Source organism: Hemibagrus wyckioides, linkage group LG09 (assembly GCF_019097595.1).
Source record: "Hemibagrus wyckioides isolate EC202008001 linkage group LG09, SWU_Hwy_1.0, whole genome shotgun sequence".
Classification (NCBI taxonomy): Eukaryota; Metazoa; Chordata; class Actinopteri; order Siluriformes; family Bagridae; genus Hemibagrus; species Hemibagrus wyckioides.
In genome coordinates, this window is record NC_080718.1 from 10,756,118 (window position 1) to 10,772,574 (window position 16,457).

Here is a 16,457-nt window from a genome sequence, read left to right on the forward strand (position 1 = left end):
CCTGATCGGTGTATGTGAAAGGAAGGTCCTCATAAGGACAGTAAGACAAATATTGTGTGTGTGTGTGTGTGTGTTTATATCTCATTAGGAAAAATAAAAGGATTAAAGTTTAAAAATAAACCACGGTCCTCTAATTGGACCTGAAGGATCCCCAGGGGTCTGAGAAGCCTATACTCATAAGGGCTCATCAGATAGTTACAGGTTTTTAGCCTCTGTAAAGGTTTATATATTTGGAGCATCTATGCACTGACATGCACTGTGATGCAGATAACAGATGGATCCTGAGTCTAATATTCTGCAAATTTGGAACTTGTATGTAATCAGCTGTGAGACAAGTTATGAAATCATTTACAGTAAAGGCTTTAGAGATGCATCATCCTGCCAGTGAGAAAGCATGAGTAAAATCACTATTCACAATCACATAATTCTTGGTTGCTTGAATTTTCAGAATTCAGATCTATTTATTCATTTGACCCTAAATAACTTTCTCTTGGCCTCTGATGGTAATGATGAGATGAGAGCATCTGGTCTTCAGTACCAAAGATGAGTGCTGGACAGGTCATTTCCCTGCTCTGAGCTTAAAGACAAGATGAAAAGCATCTGTTCGGTTTTGAAGCTGTTGTCATGTCATTTTTCATTATCAGTATGACAAGTATATACCTGCTCTGATACTGATCAGACACTGACTCTTTGGAATCCTTCTAATGAATGTTGCCTGTATTTACATGCACCATCACGTATGTGTCATGTGAGTTAACATCACATGCACCCACAGCAAAGAATATGTCAAGCGACTGGACAGAAAATACTCCCAAAAAGTATATTAACTGTTTCAGGCCATTATCAACTATGATACTGATACTCAGTGGATCACTGCAGCTCTAGTCTGTGGTACTGTGGCTTATGCACCGGTTACGGTCCAATAATTTGATTGGTCCAGCAGTTTTCCAAAGAGTGCCTATATTTCCTATAACCGAATTAGGAAGTTGCACTCTGTGTAGCACTCACACCTTTAAAATATAAAATATAAAATATGAAAACTTGACACAGGAAGATGAAAAGGAAGAAGGAACGCCAAATTTACAGAGAACACATTTTATCGAACCTCAATGTAAGTTAGCTAGCCAGCTGATGTGCTATAAATTAAACGTGTCTTCTTTGTGTCTCCTAGCAGAGCAAATATAAACACAATATTTGGCCTTTTTGTGTCCTAAATGTCACGTAATCTAATTTCTTGTTTATAGAACTGTTGTAGAAAAGCAATATCACCCTCACATATTATACGAGCGTAGCTGTCCTGAATATCAGTGATAACCTACAGCACTTGCTTTGTGGCTCATGCCTACGGTGAATCCCAGCGGTACTAATATTCAGTACAACCACACTGATGCTCGTGCAATATTGCTTAATTATAATATTTTAGAAAGCAAGTCTCATTAGGTGTAAATTCATGGATGGAAGATTGACACTATGATGCTTTATTCAAACACAAAGACAAAAGTTCTTTAAAAGATTTTTTAGTGCAAACTAAGTTCCTGAAACTGTAGGAGGAGAAAGAATTTGCTATTCAAACTGCCTAAAGTAATTGTTATTATTGTCAAAACATGACATTCATTCCATGGAGTTCCCTTAGCAACAACCAATGATACAAAAGGATAATATCTTCGTTGTTACTCAAATGTGTCATCAGTGGAAAGGAGAAATCCATCATTCCAAACAATCAGCCTCAGTCTCCCCTTGGTTTCTCTGATGCAAAGCTGATTGCATCTTTTATACAATAATACAATAAAGAGCTTCTGTGGTGATGCATGACGAGCGACGGCTGTCAAAAACTGATTCCTTTGGGATCCCTTAGTAGCTGTCTTAATAAATATACATTGTAAGCTGGTGGGATATTGATCAGACACTGACTCGTTTTAGTCCTTCTAATGAATGTTGCCTGTATTCACATGCATTGTCATGTACACCAATCAGGCATAACATTATGACCACTGACAGGTGACGTGAATAACACTGATTATCTCCTCATCATGGCACCTGTTAGTGGGTGGGATATATTAGGCAGCAAGTGAACATTTTGTCCTCAAAGTTGGTGTTAGAAGCAGGAAAAATGGGCAAGCGTAAGGATTTGAGTGAGTTTGACAAGGACCGAATTGTGATGGCTAGACGACTGGATCAGAGCATCTCCAAAACTGCAGCTATTGTGGGGTGTTCCCGGTCTGCAGTGGTAAGTATCTATCAAATGTGGTCCAAGGAAGGAACAGTGGTGAACCGGCGACAGGGTCATGGGCAGCGAAGGCTCATTGATGCACGTGGAGAGTGAAGACTGGGCCGTGCGATCCGATCCAACAGACGAGCGACTGTTGCTCAAACTGCTGAAGAAGTTAATGCTGGTTCTGGTAGAAAGGTGTCAGAATACACAATGCATAATGGGTCAGGGCTGTTTTGACAGCAAAAGGGGGACCAACACAATATTAGGCAGGTGTTCATAATGTTATTCCTGATCGGTTTATGTGTCATGTGAGTCATCATCACATCTTAACCTAACCTGTTTGTTTAAAGTCCCACTAAAATCCTTTTCATCAAAACAGGAAGGAGCCAACCAAGTACACTAAAACTACACTAACTTTATCCCTAAGCACTCAGTGTTTATTTTAGGATTTAGTAAAAAAAGAATGCTTGCTGGCTTAGGTAGCATATTTGCCTCACAGGTCCATGACCGGGGGTTTGATTCCCTCTGCATTTTCTCCCTATGCTTTATGGGCAAGTCTAAAGGCATGTCTGGCAGGATAATTGGCATCTGTGCAGTGTGTGTGATTGTGTCATGTGATAGACAGACACCTCATACCCTGCATTGTGAGATTGCAGAGTCCCCTGGGAGAGACTTCAGGTTCTCCGTGACCATGTGTAGGATGAGCAGTTCAGAAAATGGATGGGATGTGATATATTTTGAATATATCTCGGCATGCTCTGCCCAGGGCTGACTGCGACCTTTGGCTGACTGTGTGATATAATTTGTTTATGACCTCATCTTATGACCATGATATAAATTGTTTTGTCCTAGAAATTCTTTCTGTTTGTTTTGATGAACATGTGCCGAACACAGCCACTCACTGACTTGTTTATTCATCTGTAATTTAGATAACCATTTTGCCAAACCGCCAGTGAATACATCACCCACCACGTCTGTTTCTGCTGGCGTCTTTTGTTTACTTATAGATAACAATGAATATTACACTTTTCTTCTGTATAAATACTCCCTGTTGATATTTAGTAAATTTTGAAGAGTTTTGCTACAATCACTGTCTCTGTGTGGCTCTCTGGCAAAAAGCTTCCCTGATATCAGTAATGGCAGTGGCAGCGCCGCAGAGCTCAGAGTGAGTGGCATATAATGTTCTGTCAGACATTTTAAACCTCTGACAAGCAACTATATATAGCCTATTGTTTTCATATTTATAATAAACCAATGAGTTAGCAGAGGACATATTTCATACAGTACTAAGAGTTGAAAGTGTCTGAGATTTGTTTTTTTGAATAATAGTATTGGTAATACTTATTTTGAATCAGGTACATCAACCTTATAGATCAGATCATTCAGTTACATTAAAATGATAAAATGGAGTCAGATATTTGAAATAAACACACATCTGCACCTGTTTCTGCATCTGCTTTTACATTTATGGTATTTGGCAGACGCCCTTATCCAGAGCAACTTACATTTTGTTTATTTTTTATACAACTGACCAATTGATGGGTAAGGGCCTTGCTCAAGGGCCCAACAATGGCAAAATGGTGGACCTGGGATTCAAACTCACAGCCTTCCTATCCAATACCTTACCCTCTAGGCTACCAAATCCCCCTGCATTTAGCTTAGAAGATCAAGAGGATTTTTCCATCTACAGCTTGTTAGCCATCTTGAACAGTTGTATGCAGGAATAGTGTAGTTTCTGTTAGATCATTTAATTCATTCCTGACAAACATGTCGTTAATTCTTTTGCCTTGTCTGTAAGAGATCGGTGGAGATTCCTTAACAAGAGCAGCAGTCTCAGGATGGAGGATTCTAAAGATTTTAACTAGAATTTAGCCCTTTTCTTGACATGTTCTAACACCCTTTTTTCCCCCATTCCTCAGTTATAACATTATATAATAGTTACTGTTTCCAGGAAGATAGTGGAAGACATTCACCATTCCAACAATGGACTCTATTCTCTGTGCATTCAGGGAAGTGCTTCCACTCCTTGAAAGCAAACACAGAGAGAATGAGGAGGAGATTCTTTCCACAGGCCAATTCGGGCCCTTACCTGAGGAACACCTAGAGCCTGGACTTTTACTTTTTCTCACCCACTACCTCAGCCAGACTTTTGCACAATTGCAGAATAGTACAATTGCACTACATGCAAATTTTCACTGTACCATATACAGATCTTAATGACTGTAATCACTGCATTCAGGTACTTCCCTTTTCAATATTTTATATCTATTTATTTTCCTTTTGCAATTTTCCACCATATATTTCTCAATATGCACTATATTTCATTTCATTTCATTTCATTTCATTGACTGTACCGCTTATCCGATCTATCATCACCAACATTACATTACAGCATTACAACTTTACCATCATCACCTGTTAAAATTCACCAGATTACAATGCTTGTGTGCATTGTTACAGCTCTACACTATTATTTGTACAGTATTTGTATTTATTTATTCTATTTTACAGTTTATATAACAGTGTATATATTTCTATCTATATGTTCCATTTTATTTTATTGTATCTTTTCTTTTCTTTTATACTTTTGCATTAAATTTCACTACATGTTGCACTGTGTATGATTGTAAATGTGACAAATTAAATTTGAATTTGTTTCTCATCCAAGCAAGATTGACACTGCATTCCAATGCATGCTGACTTTTTACTCCGATTCCAAACCCAGCGTAAAAATAGACATACCTTAGCTAGACAAAGTCCTCCCAAAAACAAACGCTGACATCATACCTCACAACTGGTTGAACCAGGTATGTCAATTTCCCCTGACACACCTACAAAGTGGCCACTGAGTATAACAAGAGACAGCATGTGATAAAGTGAGTATCTGACAGCTGAGGATTACTTTCTGTGACTTGAGGTCAAACAAGAAACACTAAAATAAAGCTAGAATGCATATGCTGTGTACACAGGACTTTTCAGAGCCCTATTAGGAATAAAGATTTTACAAAACAAACAGCATGTCTGCTTAGGAAATTGATGGCATTTCAATAATAATGAATAAAAGTGAATTAATCTAATAATTATGAGGCAGGGGAGGGGTGGCTTAGTGGTTAGCATGTTTGTTTTGCAACAATACAAAACAGTATCTGATGACACACACACACACACACACACACTGAGAAGACATTTTCAGGGTGGGGCTTTATAGTCTACACAACTGACATGAGGATTTTTTTTTGCCAGGGTTAGAGATTCAGTTGCTTTCTCCGCATTGTGTGTGTGGAGTTTGCATGATCTCCCCATGCTTCAGGGGTTTCCTCTGGTTTCTTCCTCTTGTCCAGTGACATGCATTATAGGCTAATTGGCATCTCTTGATTAGCAAATTGTCCATAGTGTGTGAATGGATGCGGGATTCTGCACCGTAATGGGATGGCACCATCTCCAGGGAGTCCTGGGGGATAGTAAAGGCTCCATGTTCTATGCAACCCTGTGTAGGATACCTGGAATAGAATCGGTGCAAGGATCATTAAGAAGAGCAAAACTTCCAAAAAGTAAATGTTATCTAGATTCTATATAGGGTGCAGTGATGTAGGGTTTATATGTAGGACTTTTAGTCAGAAAGTTCACATCCCAATACTGTACTCCTGTTGAGTCACTCAACCCTCAACTGCTCAGGTGTGTAAATGAGATAGATGTAAGTCGCTCTGGATAAGGGCGTCTACCGAAGGCTGTAAATGTAAACACTCTGTTGTACAAAACATGAGGGTGACCACACAGACAGACACTACACAAAGCCAGAGATACAATGACATATAGATAGACTCCAGACACCACCCTGTTTGTGTGTTGTTACAACAACTGCACTGTAATCCTGACTTCATTACTGTGTCACTCATAAAGGACAATATCTAGTGACACACACACACACACACAGAAAACATTTTCAGGGTGGAGTTTCATAGTCTACACAACTGAAATTTTTTTTTTGCCAGTTTGCATTATGGGTATTGTGGTAAAGAGTCCTTGACCACACCTCTTTCTTCCTGAAGGTGGTCAATCCTGTGTTTTTTTAAATAACCCCTGGGTGCAGTTGTATAGATTTTTGGTTGCACTTAGTTTTTGGATAGTTTGTAAACCGGTTACACCATGGCTTGTAAATCTGGTTTTCTTTACATAATTGTACAATATATTATATCAATTGCGGCAAATACATGTTATTATTGAATTATTATGAAGTTATGCTTTTGTTTCATCTCCTGATCACCATGTAGACAGAATGCTGAACACATCCTTCTACCTCAGGCAGGTATATGCTTGTCAGGCAAGAAAAATGCAGGTGTAATTGTGTAATTATAATTCCTGTCAGCATATCTACACAATTATTGTAGGCGCTCCCTTTGTCCATTTGCAGAGCAAGGCAATCCGACTGAAACACAAACAAACCCAGTTTTCACATACACTGCCTCCAGAAAAGAGATTTATTTCACTTTTTCATAAATTTAAGTTTATCATGATGGGAATTTCTTTTCCGCTGCATTTCTACAGAAATGAAATAAAATTCAGGATTTAGATGTGCTCTGAATGATCTGACACTAAGACTTCTAAATTGATAAGACACACCTCTAAGTGTGAAGTGTCCTTTTACAGATTAACAGGTTTGAGTTGTCTCTGATGTGTCTGTATGAGCTTTGAACATTTTTGTACATTGGGCATTCCCCCAGTGCAGAATTCCTCAAACTCAGATGGAGGACATTTAAGGTCATGTCGCCGATTTTCAATTAGATTTAAGTCTGGGCTTTGAATCAGCCATTTCATAACACTGTTATTTTACTACTCCTGGGCCCTTGAGCAAGGCCTTTAACCCTCAACTGCTCAGTTGTTTAAAGTTAAGTTGCTTTGCTGCAACGTGAACTACAGTGTCACTTTAGAATGTAGAATATATCTTTTTATAATGTATGTGTGCAATATGCCGTTTCCTGGTGGTCAGGCCGCAGGATCCCGTGCTCTCTTTGCCGTAGCCCAGGTTCGATTCCCAGGCAGGGAGCTAACCCAGCCACTGAAGTGTTAACTCTCAGTGCCGGTCCCAAGCCCAGGTTAAATGGGAGGGTTGCGTCAGGAAGGTCATCCAGTGTAAAAATCTGTGCCAAATTTATTAGGCATTATGTTTCCGTGCAATCAAGTATAATTTTTTTATGGTGTAAAATATTTATTCTTAATTGCCTCCTAGTGGTCCAGCAGTAGGATCCAGTGCTCTCAGAGCTGTGATCCTGGTTTGATTTCCAGGCAGAGAGCTAAGCCAGCCACTGAAGAGTTAACTCTGTGCTGATCCCCGGATAAAAATGGGAGGGTTGCGTTAGAAAGGGTAGGATAAAAAACCTGAGCCAAATCAAAACATGTGGACCAAGTGATCCGCTGTGGTGACCCCGAATAGGGAGCAGCCGAAACAACAACTCTATTTATTCTTAATCCTGTTTTTTACTTCTAAGCTAAATTCCTTCATTGTTTTATGTTTAAATGGCCTTATTGCTGTTGGAGAGTTGCCAACTAAGTTCCGTTGTATTGCATACAGTGATAATAAAGTACCTTACCTTACCTTACCTTATCTTATAAGGACATTTGCCAAATGCTTTAAAGAACAGGTTCTTCCTAACAGTTGGGTAAAATCTGGCTCTATCAAGATTTCCAGTTCTTCCATCTGAAAGCAACCATAGAGCATGATGCTGGCACCACCATGCATAATCAAGTAATCATAATCAGTGTTACCTGGGTATTGGGCTGTATTTGTTTTGTGCCAAATATTATGCTTTGGCTTTTGACCTCAACGTTAGTCTCATTAGTCCATAAAACCTTTTTCTACAAGCACACAGGTTTTCTAAGACATTCAAGACAACATTTCACAGAAGTGACTTTGATCTGTCCATTCTCCCATCGATCTCTGAAGAGATGATGATATTGTTGATGTCTTCACAGGTTCACCTATGAACTCTGTAGCCCTTTCAATATTGTAACTGAACTCTCTGACACTTCTTTGACCCTTTGTGCCCAAGCACTCAGTTTGGCCTGATCTTGGTAGTGTTTGGGTTGTGTGATATTTTTTCCACTGTAAGTTTTCCAGTGGATTTCACAGTGCTTCTAGGGAGTTTCAAAGTTTTGCTGATATTTCAACAACATTCTCCATCTTGTTGAATGCTTATCAATTATTTTGGTTTTAGAATTTTTAATTTTCAAAGAGTGCTCAAAGCAGGAATACGCACTGGATGGGACACTAGTCTCATGATGCACACACAGTGCATATCTACATACCAAAATATTTTATGAGGTGCGAAAACCAGGCAGAACACTGAAAATTCCACACACACGGTAACCAGGGATCCTGGGGCTATGAGGCAGGAATGCTACCTGCTTCCCATGGCACACTGGCCTTCAGTAGCATTGCAATTCAGATTAACTTTTTAACTGTGTTTCCCCCCAAATTTAATTTTTTAAGCTAGCAAGGATGAAAGAATTCACATGCGTTTCCTTATACATAATGTTTTGAACCACAATCAGTAATTATAAGATGCATATCACAGCCACTGCAGCCACACCTGCATATGTCTCTGAAAACTCTATCCACCCCTTCAGAAACACACCTGTCTTGCTAGTACAGTCAAACACAAGGTATAAAGGTAAAAAAACAACCTATACACATCACATGCACAAACACGTGCAGATGATCTTCTTTCCCAGGAGCTGAAAAGGGATTTATTTAGGAATTTTAGGATAGTGATCCTTGCCAGGTCCACTACATGGCTGGTGTTAATACCGCTATATTTTCCAGGTCATCAGATTTCTTTTTTTTCACTCTATCAAATACTGCTGAATGCAATGCAGCCTTTTGGTTACCTGCTGTTTTACTTACTGGTTTTCTTCCAGCATTACTTATGCCTTGAGCAGTGTTTTTAGCTTCTGTTCCTTGTTATTAACCAAATGCGCTAGGTCTGGAGTTCGGAGCTGGATTCGGTGTCATTTCATTGCATTCCCAGATTACAAACCTATAATTTATAGTGTCCAGACTCTTATTTAGCATTCCTGTAGTGCTCCTGTAATTCACTGTGCTTTCAGCATCTTCTGTTTCTTTTCCTTTATACCAGGCCTCTTAATTCATGACAGTGACACCTCTAATAAATGTCTATTTGTGTTTTCACCCTAGTTAACTATCCAGAAGGATTCGATATGAATCAAGAGAAAAAGCACCGGCTTCTTCATTTAAACTGTTACCTGTGAAGACACTTATGTAATTACTTTCTATGATAGCTGTACTCATGTTCTATACTTGAATCAAAGAAGGCTTTGACTGAATGTGTACTGTGATGACACCACATGGTGGCAATGTATATGTCAAAAATTAAATACTAATCCTAAAATAAATGTATTTTAAGGGAACACGGCACAAAGCAGGAATACACCTTGGATGGGATGCTAGTATATCATTGAGCATCATGCACACACAGTGAAACACTAGGGGGCAATTAGGGATGTGTAGATACCAGCATATTTTTTGTGAGGTGAAAGGACACCAGCCATAACGTGTCTGGGTTTTACATTTACATTGCAAACCCATACAAGAGAGCTTGTCCAACAAGCTAATATTTGTTAGATGAATTTAGCTTAATGCTATTCCTGAATGATACACACTTCCTCTGCCATGGCAGGCAGGGTGACCACCTGGGTCTGAAAATGTTCTCATTAGCAGGCTTCATACTGCATAAATGAAATGTTAAATTTCTAAACATCTCAATTTTTCTCATTTTATCATCTTCATAATCATCATCTACACTGTACTGCCAAAGGTTTTGGGACACCCCTCCAAATCATTGAATTCAGGTTTTGTTTTTCAGGTGTTGGGCTCGGCCCCTTAGTTCCAGTGAAAGGAACTTCTAATGCTTCAGACATTTTGGACAATTTCACGCTCCCAACTTTGTGGGAACCTGTTCCAACATGACTGCACACCAGTGCACAAAGCAAGGTCATGGATGAGTGAGTTTCATGTGGAGGAACTTGACTGGCCTGTAGAACACCTTTGGGATGAATTTGAGCACAGACTGCGAGCCAGGCCTTCTAAGCCAACATCAGTGCCTGAGCTCACAAATGCGCTTTTAGAGGAATGGTCAAAAATTCCCATAAACACTCTCCTAAACCTTGTGGAATGCCTGCCGAGAAGAGTTGAAGCTGCTATAGCTGCAAAGGGTGGGCCAACTTCATATTAAAATCATGTGCATGCAAAGGCAGACGTCCCAGCTTTGGCCTGGCTCACAGTCTCCACTCTAATTCATCCCAAAGGTGTTCTATGGGGTTGAGGTCAGGACTCTGTGCAGGACAGTCAAGTTCCTTCACACCAAACTCACTCATCCATGTCTTTATGGACCTTGCCTTGTACACTGGTGTGCAGTCATGTTGGAACAGGAAGGGGTCATCCCCAAACTGTTCCCTCAAAGTTGGGAGCATGAAATTGTCCAAAATGTCTTGGTATGCTGGAGCATTAAGAGTTCCTTTCACTGGAACTAAGGGGCCAAGCCCAAACCCCTGAAAAACAACACCTGAATTCAATGATTTATAGGGGTGTCCCAAAACTTTCAGCAACATAATGTATATTTCGCCATCAATCTGAGTTTTGCAAGAATCACTGCCCTAATTCTCCCAAATGTGCACCCAAACTAGCTAACAGGTTAAAAATGTAGCTCTAAAAAAAGTCACAAGCTTACAGCTGGACTATAAATTGCAAGCATTTCTTAAACAAGAAACATTTGTGCACATGGTCAGCAAGTTTCATGGTTTGTTTTGTGACAAGAGTTTACTGCATGACTCAGTATGATCATCATCATCCTCATCATCATCATCATAACAGCAGACGTTCAGCCCATAAGAGGCTGGAATTTCAAGTTATCGAGGAGTGGTACAAACAGTTCCACACTGCTGCAAAGACAAATAAAAGCATATAGACTTATGAGGACACCCTAAAGCATTCACAGCCCAGTGCAATTAAAACTATTTATTGTTTTACACTGCAGGTAATAACGAATGGAATAATGTTTTGGTATAGAATGTTCTTGAAGCCAGGGTTCGGATCTGATGCTTTTAATCTCTCTCTATTACCAGACTATATGTAAATGTTTTCACTTTTGGGGGAAAAAAATCTGAATAGATTTGTTGTAATTGAGGATTTTATTATTAAACGCCTCCACATGGATAAGACTGAGATCCTAAAAATAGATTTCACTGTACATATATGGAGTGAGATTTCACTTTTGGCACAAATAATAAACAAAATATCATTTCTCATCATTCATGAGTGCTTGCAGAGCCTCTTTATGCAATGGACGTGTACATTGTAATGCATAAGCATTACAAAGCAACAAATGACTCTTTTTACATTAGGCATTAACTTTACTAACATCCTTAAGATACTTTATTCATTCATGTTTTATGTCGTTTTTAGTATCTGTTTATTAATGTTTGTTTCTAAAATATCTTTTAAGGATATTTCTTTTTAATATCCTTTTTAGAAATTATTTTAATAAGCAGCAACCAATAAATATTCACTTAAAAATCAACTCAACGTTCCAATTCTATTATTTTAATCAGAGGGAACACTGACAGTTTGTCCCGCATGCTGATTAAACTGATCTGTGGATTAAAAAAATGAGTTCATAGACAGAAACTGCTTAGGAAATATAAAAAATGTCAGAAACCTGACTGTGGGTGCTGTAGAAACATGCATTAATGCAGCACAGTAATTACATATGCATAATTAAACCCAAAGTAATTCTATTAATTAGAAATTTTTTCCCCCTCCTTTTCTTCACTCTCGTGCAGCATCAGCACTTTAATATCTAAAAAGGATCTTCCTTTACAGTTGGCGTAACCGGCATCCTAGGTTAGGGTTGTCCATAACACTTTTCTCCACTTGCTTAACATGTTGTACCAGTCTAGACCTGTCCATCTGCTCCAGGGTGTGTCGACACCATAAATTCAGATGGAGCAGAGCGATTCTTCAGAGGTGAACTAGTTGAGCTATCAGGTAGGACATGATACAGCGATTATTTCTGCTGATGCTTGTTTAGCAAGAGACGTTTTTAAAAATTGATGCATGTACACTGTAGGACTATTGTAACTATGTTATAGTGACCAAATATTTTAATCAAATGCATACATTTTCAATTTTTTGCTTTGTTTTTGTGCAGATTCTGCGCTAATATTCCAGAGAAAAATGGGAGACACAAACCCAGGTATGTATTTTCCAAACCATATATATATATATATATATATACCATATATACATATATACATATATATATATATATATATATATATATATATATATATATATATATATATATATATATATATATATATATACATATACATATACATATACATATATATACATATACATATATATATATATATATATATATATATATATATATATATATATATATATATATATATATATATATATATATATATATATATATTGTTTGTAACCATTTGCTTATTCAATCATATGTTTTCTCTTGTTTTTGACATGTAAAGACCACACCGCTCAGGTAAAATCTCAACATCTTTTCTTCTTTCTGATGATACACATGTATAGATACGATCTAGATATTTAATAGTAGCTTCACATGCTTTGAGAAATCTGAAGCTCATGTCTCTTTCTGCAGCAATGCACTAAGGGCAACAAAGAGTGCGATGGCAAGGGCAAAGGAAAAGGCCAAGAACACGGCCACGGCCACGGACCAGGTCAAGGCAAGGGTCCCAGTCATGGACACGGACACGGACATGGTCACGGACAAGGACAAGGACAAGGACAAGGACAAGGAAAGGAGTGCAAAGGCAAACCATAATGACAAGATGACAAGAAGCTGAATGAAGAGACGTCTGAAGCCTGTCTGATGCCGTTTTTCTTTCTTATGCAAAATATCTAGGAATGAAATAAAACATGTATAAGTAAGCCACATGTATTAGTTTTCCATTAAGAGCTAATCGATAAAATGTTCAATAATCAATAAAAAACAGCTTGTAAACATCATTGACTCCCTGGGTTATGGAATTCACACATGTAACATCAAGCTCCAGTGTTTTAAAACAATAATGATGTAGCTGCTGTGAGGTGTGTAACTTTAGAGAGGAAGAATGTGGACATGCTGAAAGAATTTCACATCCAGATTTCTGGAAAACAGAACCACTCTTTTCAGCACTGATCATGCAAAATCCGTGCAAGATTTGATTTGACAGATGACAAAATTAAACACACATGCAGTGAAAACATGTTTAAGGAGCATGAATGACTCAGAGAAGTTTATTTTTCCACAATAAAAGCTGCACTGAATACAAAAAAATCAAGAATGCAAATGAATCTTAATTTTAGTTTATTAAGGTTTTATTAAGAAACACTGATTTTTGCTTGTGGTCTTCTGTTATTATTCTTTAATGCTGGAAGTCTAGGGCAGACGTATATACACCTTAATCTCTCTAGCGCCACCATTGGGCCAGATTTCAGGGTACATTTTTGCGTAGAGGCTTTAAACCAGTTGATGAAGGAGCAAAGTTTGTTTTCTACATTAACCCCTGGCTCATGGCGATTTCAACAGACTGTATAATGTCGACTTATCTGCCATTTTGTGTTTTTCCACCAAACTTAGTTAAGTTATTCTTACCAAAAAAGGTTATCTGAAGGGTTTTTTTATCTTTAAAAGTGTTCACTTGTTCACTACAAAATGTTCACTAAACTTTTCATTCGTAAAAAAGAGCAAAAACAACAACAAGGGTTTCTAGCAAAGTTTACAGTGATGCCATGACTGACCCCAACCTCCAAGGATGGGATATATATGAAGAAAGAATTTCACTGTGCTGTAATGTATATGTGAGAAATAAAGGCTTAACCTGGCAGATACTACATGAGACTGAGAACCTCGTGAGTTTTGTCTAATTTGACCTCTAAGTGGTGTAATAATAAGGAAAAAAAATTCTTAAGAAGTGCTTGCTTTATATTCATGATTATTTTTGTTCCTGATTCCTTTAAGATCTTCTTGTCATGTGCACCTTTGTATTGTGTGATTTTTTTGAAAACCAAGTAAAACCTTTTATAGCCTTCTTTTTTTTTTTGTCCAGTTCTCCCCACCTTTGGTTAAGGTCATCTTCAGACCGAGCTACACAAAAAAAAAAAAATCAGAAGATATCGGGTTTTTACTATTAGGAACCATTCACCCCTAGCAACCTATGCAAACAAAAACAGGAAGTGAGGTGATAATTGGAAAAGGCATAGATGAATTCACTGAATATTGTAGAAAGTATGAATAATGTGCTAATGGTACTGAATCCAACAGTAGCGTTGTTCAGATATAATGACTACATGCGTACACAGCGTACGGAGCCATAGAAAGCACTGAGCTCTGAAACCTAATATTTATACTGCTGTCTCACATCATTCCGTCTGTAGACGATTTGGTCTGTATTGTTATTATTGTTATTATTATATATTTTTTTAATACATATACCAGCCACGTTAATAGGAACACCTGTACATTCATGCAGAATTCTAATCAGCCAATCATGACACAGCAGCATGTATACAAATCAGTTAATGTTCATATCAAACATCAGAGTGAAGAAAAAGTGTGATCTCTGTGACATTAACCATGGCGTGGTTGTTGGTACCAGATGAGCTGGTTTGAATATTTCAGAAACTGATCGTCTTCTGGGATTTTTACACACAGCAGGCTCTAATTAGTCCATATTAGTGCACATAATTATCTCATCATACTTTTGAGTTAAATACATTAGTGGTCAATTTTCGGGCAAGCATAGTATTGTATAGGTAGTTTCGGAATCATTAATTTTCCAAACCCTTTCTTCAAACACCCACACATGCGCGCACACACACACACACACACACACACACGTGTTCATCTTATTATTGCTGTAAGAAAGACCTTCCATTAACATAATTATTAAAGCAGCTCATTAATTCTGAGCCTGCACCTAAATTTAACCTCACCCTTAAACTCCCATAAACAAAATGAATCAATCAGGATCTTTTATTTTTTTTTAATAGAAAAGAATAATTTTGTCCAAAAAAACCCAGATTTTTTCTCCATCCAAATGTCCCAATTGCTAGTGGAGACATTAGGTTCCAAAACGACATAAAAACAGGTCCATGCACAGACAAAACACACACACACACATTCACACAATGAAGCATTCATTCTTAAAGCCCGTCTCTGATGGGCGATTCATTCAGAGCTGCTTTGTTGTCTGTTTTAGAAAAAATGAATGTGCTCGTCTTGTTTGATGTGTAACCTCAGCACAGGGTTTGCAGTGAAACAGGTTTCTGGTGCACTTTACTGTACAGGAGACACCAAACAACAGGAGTTTATTTTATTTTTTTTACTTTTAGTTATTATTTTTTTCCTTCTATGCCATGTATACATGAGACTATTTTAGGCTAGGTATATTAAGATCATGAGTGCACATGAGATCACGGAGGACGAAGCACATGTTATCTTTCTCCCTGTTTTAACACGCATGTTTCATCTGGGGTTATTATCAGGTTTACCAGCAACAGGAAACTGACATTCCAGGCCTGCAGATACACCCCAGTTGAGATCAAGTGGGTGTGACAAACAGGCATCAAAACAGGTTTTGTTAAACAGTGTCTCTAGATGGTTACTATAATTGTAGGACTTATTTGGTATATATAGTTTACATACATAAAGCCTAGATAAAAATAGGAAGTTTTTTAATAACACAGAATTTCTTTCCTATGACAGAAAGGTGTCAGATCAGACAGTGCATTAAAGTTTGCTGTGCAGACCGGTCAGAGTGCTATGCTATGCTAACCCCTGTACCACCGAAAGCACCTACAAAGAGCAAGTGAGCATCAGAACTGAACTGTGGAGCAATGCAAGATGGTGCCCTGGGGAGGTGTTAGTGGTGAAGATGTTGGACTACAGATTGGAAGGTTGTGAGTTCAACTCCCAGGTCCACCAAGCTGCCATTGCTGCACCCCTGAGCAAGGGCCTGATCCCTCAGTTGCTCAATGCACAGTTGTATAAGATAAAATCGTAAGTTGCCCTGGATAAGGATGTTTGCCGAATGCTGTAAGTGTGGCCTGGTCTGATGAATCATGTTGTCTTTTACATCAAGTGGACAGCCGGGGGTCTGTCTGTCACTTAACTGAAGAGGAGATGGCACCATGGCA

The 16,457-nt window shown here is 38.3% G+C and overlaps 1 long non-coding RNA gene across 1 annotated transcript; it reads left to right on the top strand.

The window, feature by feature from the left end:
- The first annotated feature begins 12,172 nt into the window (after window positions 1-12,172).
- LOC131359934 (uncharacterized) lies at window positions 12,173-13,283 on the top strand. The gene is made up of 4 exons (XR_009205819.1): window positions 12,173-12,272; window positions 12,436-12,480; window positions 12,788-12,801; window positions 12,919-13,283. It is a non-coding gene; the product is annotated as an uncharacterized LOC131359934 (long non-coding RNA).
- Window positions 13,284-16,457: the final 3,174 nt, after the last annotated feature.